The 20,320-nt window shown below is 33.1% G+C and overlaps 1 pseudogene; it reads left to right on the top strand.

Annotated features, from left to right (window-relative positions):
• Window positions 1-19,865: 19,865 nt before the first annotated feature.
• LOC139869646 (U2 spliceosomal RNA) lies at window positions 19,866-20,097 on the top strand (annotated as a pseudogene).
• Window positions 20,098-20,320: the final 223 nt, after the last annotated feature.

A 20,320-nucleotide genomic window follows, 5' to 3' on the forward strand; every position in this document is an offset into this window, starting at 1 on the left:
AAAGGGTAAAGAGAAGTGGGTTTGTAAGCTAAAGAAAAGTCTGTATGGATTGAAGCAAGCACCTCAGCAATGGTACTTGAAGTTTGATGAATTTATGAAGAAGATTGGTTTCTTAAGATGTGAAGCGGATCACTGTTGCTACTTGAAGAAACTCAAGTCTTCTTATATAATCTTATTGTTGTATGTTGACGACATGTTACTTGCAGGTTCCAACATGTCCGAAATTAACAAGTTGAAGGGATTACTTTCCCGTGAATTCGAGATGAAAGATCTTGGTAGTGCTAGGCAAATACTTGGCATGAGTATTGTGCGTGATCGTGTGAAGGGTACTCTATACTTGTCTCAATCCAAATATATTGAGAAAGTTGTAGAGAGGTCCAATGTGGAGAATTCAAAGGCTCGTTCTATGCCTTTGGGTAGCACGATTAAGTTATCGAAAAGTCAATCACCAAAGACGGTAAAAGACAAAACGAATATGGAAAAGGTTCCATATGCATCGGTTGTGGGTAGTATTATATATGCCATGGTTTGTATAAGACCCGATATTGCTCAAGCAGTGGGAGTTTGATGTTTTAGCAGAGTAGTATATAAAATAGCTTATTTTTACAGAAAATACTATTAAATACGATACAATTTTACACAAGATATTTATTTATTTATAGAATGGATATACTTAAACCTTGCTACAACACTTATAGGCAGTGTACCTAATCGTACAGTAGTGTAGTTTTTAGTAAGTCCGGTTCGTTCCACAGGGAATCTTTTTAAACAAAGCTTAACGCTATATTAGTTTACTTTTATAGAAATACATATATATATATATATATATATAAGTAATATTATTATTATAAAGGGGGGTTTTTTTACCGTTTAATGACCAGTTTGTCGATTTTAAAACTTTAGTCGCAGTTAAAACCAAATAAATACAAGACTTTAAATTAAAGAATAAAGTAAATAACGATAATGAAATTGCGAATAATAAAAGTGCGATAAAATAAACTTGCGATAATTAAAGAGTACGATAATTAAAAGTGCAATTAAATACAATAACAATAAAAATGCGATAATTAGAAGTGCAATTAAATATAAAATAAAGGAAATTAAATATGAAATAAAAGAATTATGCTTATTTAAACTTCCGTAATCATGATGTTTGACGTGTTGATTTTAGTTTTATGCCCATGGGTTAATTGTCCTTTGTCCTAGATTATTTAATATGTCCATACGAATTTGTCCATAATAGTCCATCAGTCATAAATATAAAGAGCGAAAGCCTTCGTCAAATTATTCTTATTCCCGAAGTCAAATATTCCAACTAATTGGGGATTCGAATTGTAACAAGGTTTTAATACTTTGTTTAATGAATACACCAGGTTATCGACTGCGTGTAAACCAAGGTTTTACTACTTTGTTAACAATTACACCAATTACCCTTGAATGTAATTCACCCCTGTTTCAATAAGTTTATTAACTATTAATCCATTTCCGTATCCGGTAAAATGAATAATTATTGGTATTTATAGATATCCCGCCCACCGTACCCAGTCAAGCGTATGTGATTATATATAAATACGTCAAATTATAAGTTTGTATATTAAATTAACAAGGTATTGTTTAGTTAATATAAAACCCATTAATAGCCCATAGTCTAATTTCCACAAGTGTCGTTCTTTTGTCCAAACCCCAATTATGGTACAAAGCCCAATTACCCAATTTTAGTAATTAGCCCAACATCATGATTACTTCGGATTAAATAAGCATAATAATAACTTAGCTACGAGACATTAATATAAAAAGGTTGAACATAACTTACAATGATTAAAAATAGCGTAGCGTTACACGGACAGAATTTCAACTTACACCCTTATAACATTCGCTAACATACCCTTATTATTAGGATTAAAATTAAAATTAAAATTAAAATTAAAATTAAAATATAAATATAAATATATACGATATAGATAGAGAGATGGATGGATTTTTAGTGGTTTTTGCGATCAGAATTCGTTTGCTTTTATAGGGATTTTCGACTTTTGGGGCTCCGCGACTCGCGACATTTTTGCCTTCAAACTCCGCGAGTCGCGGAGTTTGAAATTACAGCTCAGTCCCTTTTGGAGTCTTTCTTGCCGACGGTTTATAATATATATATAATATATATATAATTAATATAATTAATTATATATTATATTATATTTATATACATAGTTAACTTGTAATTTTTAGTCCGTTGCGTCGAGCGTTGAGAGTTGACTCTGGTCCCGGTTCCGGATTTTCGAACGTCCTTGCGTACAATTTTATATTTTGTACTTTGCGTTTTGAATCTTGTACTCTTGTAATTTCGAGACGTTTCTTATCAATAATTGGAACCTCTTTGATTGTCTTTTGTACTTTTGAGCTTTTTGGTCGTTTGCGTCTTCAATTCGTCGAATCTGTCTTTTGTCTTCACCTTTTATTATTTAAACGAATCTCACTTGTAAATAGAACAATTGCAACTAAAAGTTTGTCTTTCTTGAGGAATAATGCTATGAAATATATGTTCGTTTTTAGCATTATCAAATATTCCCACACTTAAGCGTTGCTTGTCCTCAAGCAATATCGTCTTGAAATACTAGAATCACTTCTTTATTCTTCACACTTTGTACATCAGTGATTTTCTATACGGCGGTATAAACAATGGTAGTAACGATATGGTTTACAGTCCCACATGACTATAAAAATTTAGATCCATTAAGGAAATTGGATCTTTATGAAAACATTTGATCTTTTGAAAATTAAATCTAGTTTTTACCCTAGATAAGTTTTTCGGAATAACCCTTTACCGGTGTTTGCAAAATATTTTTGTGGGTTTGGTGGGTTTCAGATTTGAAAATTTTAGCTCAAAACTTGCGGTTTTGTGTCACCCACTTGCTAACCTTGTATTTGGAAAGCAACACGTCCAGTTTACTTGTCCCGTATATTACCTTTCGGTAAACTACCGTCCGGTTGTAAAGGAAAGCGTTGAACAAGCAACTGTTAAGGCAATGTCCCCTGACATGCTTTTAATTATGGTCTATAACGTGTCGGATGCAATTACTATCCTTGGTAGGAGCAATAGTAAAGCTCACCCTTATAATTTTTCGGTCTGGCACAAGGTCCTATCTTTGACCACGCTATGCAACCACCGTTCTTACAGATGACACCCGATTTAGTTCAGGTGACCTAATGAATTCCAGGTGAATTCCTAGGATTTTACGTTCAATGGTAATGAACGCATTGAAAATAGGGTTTTCAGAAAACAAATCGATTTGTAATTTTGATCAAAATATTTTCTCGTTCAAGTTCGAGTTTAGATATCATTGAATTCCATGAGTTTGAATTCTCAATCTTTAAGGTCAATATCTAGGATTGAGTAATATCAGGCTTAAAAGCTGATTTTTAATCTTTAAGGAGATTATCCTTTCTGGAGATCTGATTCATTAGTCTTATCCAGCTAATTTGCATGGTGCCCCCACATTTTACGAGATAAATCCTTCTCATGGTTAGGATAAATCTGACCACTTGGCGACCCTGTTTAATGCTGAGGTCCGTGGATTTCCTGCTGATTTTAGTGATGACTTTTCTAGATTTTTCGTCAACCTACAGCTGGTCTGGACGACAACTTCATGACCTAAATCAAGAAGCGTGTGTCTTTTTCGGAAGACTTTACTTCCTTTTAATGATGGAATTGATTCATCGTGTAGATCCATCTTTCTTTTCTTTCATCGGGTAAAACAGTTTAGTTTAGTCCAAAGCAAAAGTATTTTCAGTTATTTGTTACAGATATATGTGACATATGTTTAAGATAACTTGGAGAATTTTCCCACACTTGGCTTTTATTTTCCTTTTTATCGTCCTCTATTCCATTTTAAATGAATTTTAACATTTTGGTTTGTTTCTCAATTTATGTCCTTTCCGAGGTTACAATAATTTCGGTGTTAAAACCTAGTTTTATCGTTCATAAATATGTATAAACATGATTTTGAGTTCATTTAATTGAAAATTTTGAAAAATTTTACTAGAATTGGGTAGTCAGTATATAAGACTAGGGCTGTTCTTTATTATCAGAGAGCACTAGATTCTAATACAACTACTGCTTTACTAGTATTTTTAATGGTAACCAAGTGTTTAAGATAAAAATTTTAAAATCCGAAAGAATTTAACCCCTTCCCACACTTAAGATCTTGCAATGCCCTCATTTGCAAGAAATCAGTAACAATTTAAATTATTGAGGGTGATTTGTGTGAAAATGATTAAATTTTTACCAAAGTTTCCAAATATATTGGCATTTGTTTGCTGAATGATAAATGGTGCACATCATTTGTTCATTCCGTCTTGTTGTTATTTCGCATATATTTTGCATCTTGTCGTCAAAATTAGTTGCTTTTGCTGAACTTAATGCCAGTCTTTGAAAATGCGTTGTTTTACCCTGTTGTGTACATAAGATAAACTGCAAACATATATGCATATTTTTGAAGTTTGGTATATTACCCCACATTCAAAAATTATTAAAATCTAGGAATAAAAGTTAGAAAATTATAAAAACTATTACAATATTAACATAAGTATTAAATGTATCAATATTACAAATTACAAAATAAATAAAACTAAGTAGACTAGGGATGATACTGGTACCAATAGGGGTTCCAGGCATAACCATAGGTGCTATAAAATGCTTCGGCAGGGTTATACGTAGGATACGGTGGTTGCATCTCTATAGACCAGGGAGGGAAGATGGGTTTCGGTGTAGGAATATAGTTTCTACCTATATGTTGGCAATGAGCTATGATTTGGTTCTGATGAACTTGCCAATCTTCAAATGCTCTCTGTCTAGCATTTTCGTACTCCTGAGAAGCTATAAACCTTTGCATTTCTTGCATCTCATTCCCCCCTCCTACATTACCTTGCTGTTGGTTTCTCTCAACCTGTGGATGTCTACCATGGTATGGTACTGCGGCGTTATTTCGCCTCTTCAAAACTTTCGCACCATGGTATACATTTAAACCTATAGTATCGCGGGGTTCTGGTTCTTCCACTAATAATCCCCCCCGACTTATATCCACACCGAGATATTCAGCAATCAAAGTAATAAAAATACCACCTCCTATTATGCTATGCGGTCTCATCCCCCGAACCATAGCTGATAAATAATAACCCACACAATACGGTATACTTACAGCGCTTTGTGGGTCTCGAATACACATATGGTAAAACAAATCCTGTTCATTTACTTTTTCCTTGTTCTTACCCCTTTGTGTAATCGAATTAGCTAAAAACCTATGAATTACTCTTAATTCGGCTCTATCTATATCCAAATAAGAGTAATTTCCCCCTTTGAAACGGTGATGGCTTGTCATTTGACTCCACACACCGTGTGTATCAAAATTTTCATCTATCTTTCTACCATTTAGTATCAACCCTCTACAATCGGCAGATGCTAACTCCTCAGGCGTATATATACGTAAAGCCTTAGCCATGTCTAGTAAAGACATGTGGCGCATCGAACCGCCTAACAAAAATCTAATAAAAGAACGATCGGTTAAACTAGCTACCCGATCATTCAACTCTATACTACACAACAATTCTTCACACCATACTTTATATACAGGTCTACGCATGGTGAATAAACGTACCCAGTCATTAAAAGTAGAATTACCATACCTCTGTACAAGTAATTCTCTAATTGGCCCGGCCAATTCTACAGCTTCTAAGGGTCCCCATTCTATGACCCTCGGTACCTCAACAACCTTAGAATGAAGAGTATGCAAACCCCTTTGGTATTTTGGATAATCTATCCAAAGTCTGTCAAATCTCAGGTTCGGGTGCAACTCTTCCAAGTGCATATCAGAAAATGTCATGACCGGATGAGGTATATCCTGCTTGTAGTAGTTATCCACCTCTTGTTGTTCCGCATTCTCAGCAGGAGCATTACGGGCTTGGGATGAAGATTCACCCCTTTCAGTCTGCAAAACACATCAAACACAATTTTTGTGCATCCAAATATGTATTAGTGTCAGCAAAATCATCAATCAAAATAATTACAATGACATGATCAATTTATATCAAACTTAAGCTTATTTTCATATTTTCATCAAATCTACACTTTTTCAAATAAGCATATACGAAAATGTTCGCCAAGTTCATAAGCATTCAACTCAAATAACATGTCAAAATAATCATTACTAGCAATTAAACAAGTCTCAAATGGCATTATCTTTCAAAAATCAAGTTCATGAATTTTTAGACTTGAAAAAGTCCACTTTAATTCTCAAAATCGTGTTTAGGCTCAAAGTTTGGATTATTTAACTACCTAAACATGTTACATTACTTAATTTAGCAACAATTCATGACAAAAATCGGCCATAACCTGTTTATATCAAAAAGCCCCAAATTTGCTCAAGAACACAAATCCTAGATTACTCAAAATTTGAAGTTTAAGGCTTCTAATCATGTTAAATAGCATCAATCTAGGTTATACAAGCATAATACATAAACAATTTAAGCCTAATTACACTAAAAAGCATCAAAATCAAATTGGGGAAAAAATTGCTCAAGAACACTAATTTCGGATTAAATGGTGTTTAGGTGTAGAAATTTACCGTTTTTCTTGAGTAATTCCTTGATAGCATCCTTCTCAACATGATTTTAGTAAAAGATTTGGTGATTAACGGTTAAAAATTGTGATTTTGGGGGTTTTTTTCTCGGGTTTTTTCGTGCAGTTTTTCGCAGTATGTTTTTGTTTTGGGTTGGGACTGATCTGTTATGCGTTTATATTTTTTTTTCTGTATTTTGGTCCCTCCGCGACTCGCGGAGATATCCCCTTCAAACTCCGCGAGTCGCGGAGTTTGGTATTTTTTTTTTATAATCTTTAACTTATTAAAACAATTAAGTAATTAATTTTAAAATTTTGTTTCCCTTGTTATTTAGGACGAGGCCGTTTCGGATCGATGTCCTAGTCCGTCCCTCGACAAAATTTTAAAATTTGTCTTTTTGTAGCGATTGTTTTAAAAGCTAAGATTTTTGGGTTTTTTTAATGTTTTTGGCATATTTTAATTCAATAAGATTAAAAATAATGATAATAAAAGTTCTCGTCCCTCCCTCGGGTAAAGCAATTTCAGTTCAAAGACCTAGTCTTCAACTTACGACGAATTTTAAAAATCATATTTTTAACTTAATGAGATAAAGTAAATTTTTGTTTTTAAATTCACACAACTTAAATATGAAATTTAAAATTAATATTAAAAATTCACACCAAACTTAAAATTTGAAATGCATAAAATTAAAATTTCATATTTTAAAAATTAAAAATTCACACCAAACTTAATTTAAAAATTTATAAATTCATACCAAACTTATATTAATTTTTCAAATATTTACAATTTTAAATATATTGTTTTTACAAAGTTTACAATATTAATTTAAGATTTAAATATTAATTTTAAAAACATGGTAAAAATAAAATTAAAAATCTTTTTGGCTTTTTATCCCACTTTAATCAATCAAATATTATCAAAAATATGCGCCCCTCTTTTCGGTAAAGTAATTTCGGTTCCAAGACCTAATTTAACTCATGACGAATTTTTGAAATATTTTGGGTTGATTGTTTAAAGATATTTATATCTTAAGAATAAACGTTAAATTTCGCAGTGATGTAATAAATTTTTGAATGATATCAATAATTTCGGTCGCCAAACCTAATTTTAGTTAATACCAATTTAATATTTTTTAGCGAACAAATTAGCGTTTATTATCAAAAGGTTAAAAATAAAAATAAAAATAAAAACTGTACAGACATACCTGTGAAATAGATTTCTTAGTTATATGATCTATCCCATTCATAAGATAGTCGGTTTAATTGGTTTTCCATGGCTACATAGGCGTAACCTCGAGCATTTAGTGTCTTTTCTTCTAAACATATGAATGGTCCGTCTCTGCATAAAGTAACAAATTCGGTGTTTGAATAGGTTTGATTATTTGAACATTTACCTCCATGTGACCATTTTCCGCATTTGTGACATCTTTCTAGGTGTCGTGCTCTTCTTTTCGCTGCGGATTTTGATTTTCCTTTACCAAATTGTAACTTATTATCTTCGCATCTGGATTCTTTTCTAACTCCGTCCATTCTTTCTCTGATTACTGATACTAATTCACTCGGTAGTATGTCATTATTTCGTTTAGTGATCAAAGCGTGTAGCATTAGACCATGGTTTAGTTCACAGGCAGTCTTCATTTTGTAAAAACCTAAAAAAAATAAAAATTCAGAATGGGGGGAGAAGACTAGTTCTTTAGGGTCTGCTAGGGAAAGACCATTCGGGTTCCATTTTCGAGAACTACACGAAAACAGACAATCTAACTCTAACAGAAATACATAAACCCCTTTGATTCTCCCCACACTTAGTTGGCTGTGGTATCGAAATTGTGATTAACATTATTTTCAATTGAATCATCAACAACTTGTATATCTTTGACTTTTACTTCAATCCATTTGTTGATTTCCTCCGTAACTTTCACAAATTCAACTAACATTGCCTTTTCTTTTGACGATAAATTGGATATTAATCGGTTATATAACTTAAAGTTTCCTTTAATCTTAGCATCGTGAATCCGTTTATAAAGTTTCTTCGTTGAACTGTTAAAAATGGATTCATCTAATTTCGTATCATCAACGGCATTCTTTGTGATTGGATCATCATTAAGTGTTTCTTCATCTTCCCCACACTTATGCATTTTTATTGGTCTAACAGTTTTGGTTTGTGGAGATCTAAACTTTCGGTTCACAAAGGTGATCGATGTATCACCATTCCTAAGTGTTATTCTACCTTCTCTTACATCAATGAATGCCTCGGTGGTTGCTAAAAATGGGCGACCTAGAATTAGAGGAATATCAAGGTTTTCCTCCATATTAATCACTATGAAGTTTGCAACAAAGGTCAAACTTCCCACGTTAACAAGTAAATTATTTGCTATTCCAACCGGGTGCTTAATGGTTTGGTCAAATGATTGAACACCTATTTTGGTTGGTTTTAATTTACCCATGCCTAATCTTTTGTATAAGGAAAGAGGCATAATATTTGCACTTGCTCCTAAATCTGCGAGTCCATTATATACAGCACCATCATTAAGTAAGCAAGAAATGATAAATTCACCCGGGTCTCCTGCTTTAGTAAGTCGAGTTGGTTTGTAAACCTTTTTTGGGTGTTCTTTCCTTGGTTCTTTCATTTCTATTTGAATTTCTTGTTCACATTTTTCTTCGTTTCTTGGAATGGGAGGTTTGTATAGGAATTCTTCTTCATCACTCAAATTTGAATCCTCCCTATATTCCAGTTTTGATTTTTCATATGTTGTTGATAACATATTTATGTTTTCATTTTGAAGGTTTTCTTGGGTGGTGAAATTATGATTAACTTCATTGTCAACTTCCATCGGACCATGTATGTAATGTTTAACTCTGTGACCATTAACTTTAAATTCAATCCCATTTGAATTTATCAATTCTATCGTTCCGTATGGGAAAACTCTTTTGACTATGAATGGTCCAGACCATCTTGATTTCAATTTTCCAGGAAATAGCTTGAATCGTGAATTGAAAAGAAGAACTCTGTCTCCTTCCTTAAATTCTTTTGAACTTCTGATTCTTTTATCATGCCATTTCTTCATTCTTTCTTTATAGATTAACGAATTATCATATGCTTCATGTCTTAATTCTTCTAATTCGTTTAGTTGACTTAATTGTAGACGTCCGGCTTCATGTAAATCAAGATTACATGTCTTCAAAGCCCAAAATGCTTTGTGTTCAATTTCTACTGGAAGATGACATGCTTTTCCATAAACAAGTCTAAAAGGTGTGGTTCCAATTGGAGTTTTGTAGGCTGTTCTAAAAGCTCAGAGTGCATCCTCCAATTTAATGGACCATTCCTTCGGATTTGATCCTATGGTTTTCTCTAGAATACGTTTTAAAGCTCGGTTGGTATTTTCAACTTGTCCACTTGTTTGTGGATGATATGCGGTGGAGATTTTATGAGTTACTCCATATCTTTTAAGAACTTTCTCAAGTTGATTATTACAGAAATGAGTACCCCGATCACTTATTAAAGCTTTCGGTGTTCCAAACCTTGCAAAAAGACGTTTTAAAAAGTTGACTACAACTCGTGCATCGTTAGTTGGAAGAGCTTGTGCTTCCGCCCATTTAGATACATAATCAATGGCTACGAGTATATATAGATTATTATGAGATTTTGGAAATGGACCCATAAAGTCAATACCCCAAATGTCAAATACTTCACATACTTGGATGACATTTTGTGGCATTTCATCACGTTGACTTATTTTTCCGGCCCTTTGACAAGCATCACAGGATTTGCAAAGAAGGTGTGCGTCTTTGTAAATTGTAGGCCAATAGAATCCAGCATCATAAACTTTTCTTGCTGTTAGTTGAGGCCCATAATGCCCTCCTGTTGGTCCTGTGTGACAATGGTTTAAAATTTTACTAGCTTCATCTCCAAATACACATCGGCGTATTATTCCATCGGGACAACTTTTAAACAGATGTGGATCTTCCCAAAAATAGTGTTTTATATCACTGAAGAATTTCTTTCGTCTTTGGTACGATAATCCTTTTTCAAGGAATCCACATACTAAATAGTTTGCATAGTCTGCAAACCATGGTATTTCTTTATAATCTATCTTCAATAGATATTCATCAGGAAAGTTGTCTTGTATGGCTGATTCATTTAGAACTTCTAATTCGGGATTTTCAAGACGAAAAAGATGATCAGCGGCGAGATTTTCTGCTCCTCTTTTATCTCGGATTTCAATATCAAACTCTTGTAAGAGTAAGATCCAACGGATTAATCTTGGTTTAGCATCTTGTTTCGAAAATAGGTATCTAAGAGCAGAATGGTCGGTATAGACCACCGTTTTTGGTAGAACGAGATATGATCGAAATTTGTCAAAAGCAAAGACAATAGCAAGGAGTTCTTTTTCAGTAGTTGTATAGTTTGTTTGTGCTCCTTGTAACGTCTTACTAGCATAATATATAGGTTGAAATCGTTTTTCAATCCTTTGTCCTAAAACAGCTCCCATTGCAAAATCACTTGCATCGCACATTAGTTCAAATGGTAGATTCCAATTTGGTGTTATCATGATCGGCGCATTAGTGTGTTTCTCTTTAAGAATATTAAAAGATTTGATACACTCATCTGAAAAGATGAATGGAGCATCCTTTTCTAGGAGTTTATTCATAGGAGTGGCAATTTTAGAAAAATCTTTTATGAAACGTCGGTAAAAACTGGCATGCCCTAGAAAACTCCTAACTCCTCTAACATTGGTGGGATGTGGAAGTTTAGCAATTACATTTACTTTAGCTCTATCCACTTCAATTCCTTCTTTTGAAATTTTATGTCCAAGAACGATGCCTTCTTTAACCATAAAATGGCATTTCTCCCAATTAAGAACTAGATTTGATTGTTCGCATCTAATTAGCATTCGTTCCAGATTAACTAGACATGATTTAAATGTATCACCGAAGACTGAAAAGTCATCCATGAATACTTCCATGCATTCTTCTATCATGTCGTGAAAAATCGCCATCATACACCTTTGAAAGGTTGCAGGGGCGTTGCAAAGTCTAAATGGCATGCATTTGTAAGCAAAAGTACCATAAGGGCACGTGAATGTGGTTTTCTCTTGATCTTCTGGTGCTATTGGAATTTGAAAATATCCGAAAAATCCATCTAGAAAACAATAGTAACTATTTCCGGCTAATCTTTCCAACATTTGATCTATGAAAGGTAAGGGAAAGTGATCTTTTCTGGTGACGTCATTTAATTTTCTATAATCAATACACACACGCCATCCTGTTACAGTCCTAGTAGGAATAAGCTCATTTTTCTCATTTGTAATGACAGTCATGCCACCCTTCTTAGGCACGCATTGAACTGGGCTTACCCATGGACTATCAGAGATTGGATAAATTAGACCTGCGTCTAGCAGTTTAATAATCTATTTCTTAACTACATCTTGCATATTAGGATTTAGTCTTCGTTGGCGTTGCACATACGTTTTATGACCTTCTTCCATAAGGATTTTATGTGTGCAATACGAAGGACTTATTCCTTTAATATCATGAATCTTCCATGCAATGGCTGGTTTATGAGCTTTCAACACAGAAATGAGTTGTGATTTCTCATTTTTAGTAAGAGAAGACGATATTATTACAGGTAATTCAGATTCACCATGTAAATAAGCGTATTCCAAATGGTTTGGAAGTGGCTTTAACTCTAATTTCGGAGGTTCTTCTATCGATGATTTATATCGATATCTGTCTTCTTCTTTTAGCATTTGAATTTCTTCTGTTGTTGGTTCATATCCATTAGCTATAAGTGTAGCTAACATTTCAGCTTCATCAATTGGTTCATTACCTTCTCCTAAAGAACATTCTCCTGTTCCTTGTAATTCTGAAAATTCTTCTAATAATTCTGCATGTGCATCTATAGTTTGAATATAATAACATGTATCATCTGCAGATTGTGGTTGTTGCATTGCTCTATCAACTGAAAAGGTAACACTCTCATCCTCTATACTTAGGGTCAATTTCTTACCGAACACGTCTATCATTGCTTTTGCCATGTTTAAGAATGGTCTTCCTAATATGAGAGGAACTTGAGAATCTTCTTCCATGTCCAAAACAACAAAATCTACCGGAAATACTAAAGTACCAACTTTAACTAGCATGTTCTCCATTATCCCTCTAGGATATTTTATTGATCTATCGGCTAGTTGTATGCTTATTCTGGTTGGTTTCAATTCTCCAAGGTCTAGTTTAGCGTATAGTGAATACGGCATTAGATTTATACTAGCACCTAAGTCTGCCAATGCTTCTATTGAACTAAGACTACCCAGAAAACATGGAATTGTGAAACTTCCTGGATCAGATAGTTTTTCTGGTATCTTATTCAACAGCACTGCTGAACAATTAGCATTCATAGTAACAGCCGAGAGTTCTTCCATTTTCTTTCTATTTGAGATTAGATCTTTCAAGAATTTAGCATATCTAGGCATTCCTGAAATCACATCAATGAAAGGAAGATTTACATTTATTTGTTTAAGCATATCCAAGAACTTGGATTGCTCGGCTTCAAGTTTCTCTTTCTTCATTTTACTCGGGTAAGGAAGTGGTGGTTGGTATGGTTTAACATAAGGTTTAGCCTTAACTGTGTTATCTTCATTAACCTTTTCAACTACCGGTTCTTTTTCATTATCTTGATCAGGTTGTGGTTCTTGTGGAGTAGGAATAGTTTCATCAGAAGTTACAGTTATTTCCGGTGGTTTAAGTGTTGTACCACTTCTTGTGGTAATAGCTTTAGCTGTTTCATTCCGGGGGTTAGCATTTGTATCACTAGGTAAACTTCCCGGTTTTCTTTCACCTATTAACCTTGCTAGGTTACTTACTTCTTGTTCCAGATTTTGAATAGAAGCTTGTTGATTTCTAAATGCTTGAGCATTTTGTTCATTGGTTTGTTTCTGAGATGTGAAAAACTGCGTTTGAGTTTCAACTAGCTTCGTCATCATATCTTCTAAATTCGGCTTTTTATCATCGGTTTGTTGTGGTGGCTTGTTTTGAAAATTAGGTCTTTGCTGATTGTAAGTATTGTTGGATACTTGTTGATTGCTAGGACCTTGTTGGTTGTTGTATGGAATATTTCGGTTATAATTCTGGTTTTGATTGTAAATCGGTCTTGGCGGTTGATAATTATTCTGATAATTATTTCCAGGCCTTTGGTTTATGTATGAAATATTCTCTCTTTGTTCCATTGTTAATTCAATACTGAGACAATCTTTTGTCAAATGTGGTCCTCCACACTGCTCACAACTAATTCGTATTGAGTGAATATCTTTAGTCATCTTTTCCATTCGTCTTTCCACAGCATATATCTTTGCGGAAATGGAATCTAAGTCATGGCTAGAATCGGCTCTAGCTGCTTTAGATGATCTAACGATATCTTTTTCTTGGTGCCACTCATGTGAGTGGGAAGCAGTGTTATCAATTATTTTGTAAGCATCAGTTTCGGTTTTCTTCATAATAGAACCACCAGCTGCTATATCTATGTCTTTCCTTGTAGTGATGTCGCATCCTTGGTAGAATATTTGTACTATTTGACAGGTGTCTAAACCATGTTGCGGACATCCTCTTAATAACTTTCCATATCTAGTCCACGCCTCATATAGAGTTTCATTTGGTTTCTATGTGAACGTAACAATTTCTGCTTGAAGTCTTACGGCTTTAGATGCAGGAAAGAATTGTTTAAGAAATTTTTCAACTAATACGTCCCATGTATCGATCGCCCCTTCAGGTAATGATTCCAACCAATCTTTGGCTTCTCCCTTTAAAGTCCAGGGAAATAACATGAGATATATCTGTTCATCCTCCACTTCTCTTATTTTAAATAGTGTGCAGATCCTATTAAAGGTACGTAGATGTTCATTTGGATCTTCCTTCGGCGCACCACTAAATTGGCATTGATTAGTCACCATGTGTAGAATTTGTCCTTTGATTTCATAATCTGGCGCATTAATGTCTGGATGAGTAATTGCGTGACCTTGGCCAGTGCGTTTAGCTCTCATTCGGTCTTCCATACTTAAAGGTTCCAGATTCTCCATAATTGAATTTGTTGAATCGGAATCACTAGAGGATTCTGATTTAATGGTTCGTTCCTCAACAATCTTTGTTTGAATGATTGGTGGTTCCGGAGGAAAGTTTAGTGGTTCAGGATCTACAAACCGTTCCTGAATATTCTCCGGATTCTCAATTGTGAGGTCGGGTTCAAAAAATGGATTATCGGAAATTTGAACTGAAGTACTTGGTCGACTGGATGACGATTCTAAAGAAAAATTAACGGCAGTAATATTTGCTAAATGTCTTGATCTAGTTACAGGTGGTGAACGTACAAAAGGTGGTGAACGTCTTGCTCGGTGCATTCACTGAATATCCTATTAGTTTTTTTTTTAAAAGGAAAGAAAAATTATAATAAGTTATCCAATCAATAGACTTTTCTGATTTTGCCCACGTTTCGAATAGCCAAAAGATGCAGCAGAGGGGCAGGATTCGTTTGGTCTCAATATAATTGAGGACTGTTTGGCTCCAATAACCTGGTCCACGTACAAATCCAACTATTACTACGAACCAGAAAATTTTGATGTCTATCAATTTAACCACTTAAAATAAATTTTCGTAATTTTAAGAAAATTTAGATAAGAAGTAGAATAAAAATCTATGTCCTAAAACTAGAATAGCGAGAAATAAGAAAGAAAAAGAGTTCGTCGGAAAAGACTAGAAAAAGAAAAATAGTTGAAAAATAAAAGGTGACGGAAAAATAAAAGAAACTTATAAAAATTAAAAATACTTGACTAACCTAACCTTATTACTACAACTAACTTAAAATTATAATCGCAAATTGAGATTACTAATTGGAATGATAATTGATACATAGGTAAAAGGTGTCTAAAAATATTAAAGCTTATAGGGAAAACTATATCCCAAATGGAAATAACTTAAAAAGAAACTAAAACTTAAAAAGGCGTCGCAAAATTCTAAAGCACCTAAATCTTAGTCTAAAGAAAAAGCACTTAAGGAATTCTACGGCAAAGCCTAAAAATCTAGAAGTAAAAATAACTATGGCAAAAACTAAGTTTAAAACTAAATATGAGCGAAAAATACAAATATTACGCTAAAACAATTAAAAAGGGACAAAATATAAAAATATACAAAAAGTTGTAAAAATTACAATTTTTATAAAAATATTATTTTTATATTATTTATTTATTAAAACTATTAATTTTACAATTTAATTAAACTTAATAAACTAAAATATAAATTAAATAAAACTTAAATTAAAATAAAACTAATTATAATAATAATAATAATTAGGGTTAATAATAATTTTAATTAATAATTATCCGTAATAAATGCAGTTTAGGGTTTCTGTAGCGTGTCAGAATTTCTCCGCGAGTTGCGGTATTTAAAGCTGCAAACCCCGCGAGTCGCGGGGTTCCAGTTTTCAACTGACAGGTTATTAAAATTCAACGCGTTTTTCTTTATTTATTATTTTTTTTATTTTCTGTTTTTAATTTTTTCTGTTTATAAAAAAAATATGTGTATAATAAAAACTTATATTTAACTTAAATAAAAATAGAATTACTTTATAATTTTATAAATAAAAATCTTAAAACTAGATTTATATATATATATATATTTTTTTTATAAAAACAAAATACTTAAATAAAACTTATATTTTTATAAAATAAAAATAAAGAAACTTTATAAAACTTAAATATTTAACAAAATCTTAAAAATATACAAATTTTTGTTTTTCTTTTTATATTTTCGAATATTTAAAACGTATTTTTACAAAAGCGACTTTTAATAGAAGTAAACTAAAAATCTTTTTTTTTTTTATGTAGCGTTGCGCTTCCGGCTTTTAAGAGATTCCCCGGCAGCGGCGCCAAAAATACTTTGATGTCGAGCGAGGTGTATATAAAATAGCTTATATTTTTACAAGGAAATACTATTAAATACGATACAATTTTACACAAGATATTTATTTATTTATAGAATGGATATACTTAAACCTTGCTACAACACTTATAGGCAGTGTACCTAATCGTACAGTAGTGTAGTTTTTAGTAAGTCCGGTTCGTTCCACAGGGAATCTTTTTAAACAAAGCTTAACGCTATATTAGTTTACTTTTATAGAAATACATAAATATATATAAGTAATATTATTATTATAAAGGGGGGTTTTTTTACCGTTTAATGACCGGTTTGTCGATTTTAAAACTTTAGTCGCAGTTAAAACCAAATAAATACAAGACTTTAAATTAACGCATAAAGTAAATAACGATAATGAAATTGCGAATAATAAAAGTGCGATAAAATAAACTTGCGATAATTAAAGAGTACGATAATTAAAAGTGCAATTAAATACAATAACAATAAAAATGCGATAATTAGAAGTGCAATTAAATATAAAATAAAGGAAATTAAATATGAAATAAAAGAATTATGCTTATTTAAACTTCCGTAATCATGATGTTTGACGTGTTGATTTTAGTTTTATGCCCATGGGTTAATTGTCCTTTGTCCTGGATTATTTAATATGTCCATACGGATTTGTCCATAATAGTCCATCAGTCATAAATATAAAGAGCGAAAGCCTTCGTCAAATTATTCTTATTCCCGAAGTCAAATATTCCAACTAATTGGGGATTCGAATTGTAACAAGGTTTTAATACTTTGTTTAATGAATACACCAGGTTATCGACTGCGTGTAAACCAAGGTTTTACTACTTTATTAACAATTACACCAATTACCCTTGAATGTAATTCACCCCTGTTTCAACAAGTTTATTAACTATTAATCCATTTCCGTATCCGGTAAAATGAATAATTATTGGTATTTATAGATATCCCGCCCACCGTACCCAGTCAAGCGTATGTGGTTATATATAAATACGTCAAATTATAAGTTTGTATATTAAATTAACAAGGTATTGTTTAGTTAATATAAAACCCATTAATAGCCCATAGTCTAATTTCCACAAGTGTCGTTCTTTTGTCCAAACCCCAATTATGGTACAAAGCCCAATTACCCAATTTTAGTAATTAGCCCAACATCATGATTACTTCGGATTAAATAAGCATAATAATAACTTAGCTACGAGACATTAATATAAAAAGGTTGAACATAACTTACAATGATTAAAAATAGCGTAGCGTTACACGGACAGAATTTCAACTTACACCATTATAACATTCGCTAACATACCCTTATTATTAGGATTAAAATTAAAATTAAAATTAAAATTAAAATATAAATATAAATATATACGATATAGATAGAGAGATGGATGGATTTTTGGTGGTTTTTACGATCAGAATTCGTTTGCTTTTATAGGGATTTTCGACTTTTGGGGCTCCGCGACTCGCGGCATTTTTGCCTTCAAACTCCGCGAGTCGCGGAGTTTGAAATTACAGCTCAGTCCCTTTTGGAGTCTTTCTTGCCGACGGTTTATAATATATATATAATTAATATAATTAATTATATATTATATTATATTTATATACATAGTTAACTTGTAATTTTTAGTCCGTTGCGTCGAGCGTTGAGAGTTGACTCTGGTCCCGGTTCCGGATTTTCGAACGTCCTTGCGTACAATTTTATATTTTGTACTTTGCGTTTTGAATCTTGTACTCTTGTAATTTCGAGACGTTTCTTATCAATAATTGGAACCTCTTTGATTGTCTTTTGTACTTTTGAGCTTTTTGGTCGTTTGCGTCTTCAATTCGCCGAATCTGTCTTTTGTCTTCACCTTTTATTATTTAAACGAATCTCACTTGTAAATAGAACAATTGCAACTAAAAGTTTGTCTTTCTTGAGGAATAATGCTATGAAATATATGTTCATTTTTAGCATTATCAGAGTTGTAAGTCGTTATATGTCTAATCCTGGGAAAGAGCATTGGGAAGCGGTCAAATGGTTACTTCGTTATTTGAAAGGTACTTCTAATATGGGATTGTGTTTCTTCAAAAAGAATCTCATACTTAGGGGTTATGCGGATGCTGATTTGGGTGGATGTGATGATTCAGGGAAAAACACTACGGGTTATGTTTTCACAATAGGGAAGACGGCGGTTAGTTGGATGTCTCGACTACAAAAGAGTGTTGCTTTATCAACCACCGAAGCCGAATATATGGCTATTGCAGAAGCTTCTAAAGAGCTTGTTTGGTTGAAGAACTTCTTAGGTGAGTTGGGTAAAAGACAAGACTATTGCGTCTTGAATTGTGATAATCAAAGTGTAGTTCATCTTGGGAAGAATCCGGTGTTTCATAGTCGTACGAAACACATCAAGATAAGGTATCATTTTATTCGACAACATATAAATGATGGTACTTTATTATTGGAGAAAATCCTTGGTACGAAGAATCCTGCTGATATGTTTACTAAGGTTGTTACGACAGAGAAATTGAGGTTTTACATTACCTCAATTGGTCTTCTAATGAATTGATGAGAGAAGACCCCAACTAGAGAATTAGAGAGTTAATGTTTCAATTCTAACAAGTAGTGTTGAAGACCTTGTATCGAAAGTCTGCTCATCCGAAGTATGTGTTGAGTGTGCGTGTCCCAAATGGAATTTGGCGGTATAATGGTGGTTTAACGTTCTTGGTTAGATCGTTGATATTTTGGGTTGACGAAGGTTGGGTTTGTTCAAAGTCTCCAAGTGGGAGATTGTTGGAGATATGGAGAACTTTAAACAATTAGAGGGAAGATTCCAGGAAACTCACACGAAGCTTTCATGAAGTTGTTAGGAAACTCACATGTAGCTTCTACGAAATTGTTAGGAAACTCACATGTAGCTTCCACGAAGTTGTGAGGAAATTCACATGTAGCTTCCACGAAGCTGTCAGGAAACTCACATGTAGCCTCCATGAAGCTGTCAGGAAACTCACATGAAGCTTCAAGGAATTGTTTTTAGCTTACTCCTTAAATAATTCTATAAATAGACCCTCTTGTAACTCATTGTAAATACACCACAAATATTTAGTAAATACATTCTCTAGTTGGTCCGTGGACTAAAGCAATCACAACGATTGCATATAACCACGTTATCTCTTGTGTCGATTTACATTTCTTGCATTTATAATCTTTCGTTCATTATGTGCGTTAGTAATCTTGTAGAATTACTATCGGTGAGTGATCTTGTTGAATCACTTGCGTTGTTTTGGGTCCTAATATCCTTACAAGTAACAGGATACATGGATACATGTTATAAAAGACAGGCAGAAGATGAGAAGCATACCTTTCTCTACCTTTTGGTTAACATTATTAAAGTGTATTATTTGTTCTTATTAGTTTAATATCTCATATGTGAACCATTGTTCACTATAATATCTAAACCCAAATTGACATAACCTTTTTTGACATCCTAAACCCAAATTGACCCTTTCATGGGGAAAGATCCGTCACAATGGCTTGCTATTGGGATCTTTTTGGTGTTTCACTACTATATTGGCCTGGCTCACCCCAATAATCTTATGCTAATAACAGAAGTTGTAAACCCAAATAAGTGACATAACCTTTCTTGACTTTCTAAAGTCAAACCTTCAAAGTTAACTTCAGAATTAGCTTTGTAAATAACACCATGTATGCTGCACTTTTGAATGAAGGAACCCTTTGTAATGTAATGTAATATACTTGACATTAGACAACCATGAGACCATGACACAAAATAAAATATGACAACAAACTCA

Source organism: Rutidosis leptorrhynchoides, chromosome 9 (assembly GCF_046630445.1).
Source record: "Rutidosis leptorrhynchoides isolate AG116_Rl617_1_P2 chromosome 9, CSIRO_AGI_Rlap_v1, whole genome shotgun sequence".
NCBI classification, from domain to species: Eukaryota; Viridiplantae; Streptophyta; class Magnoliopsida; order Asterales; family Asteraceae; genus Rutidosis; species Rutidosis leptorrhynchoides.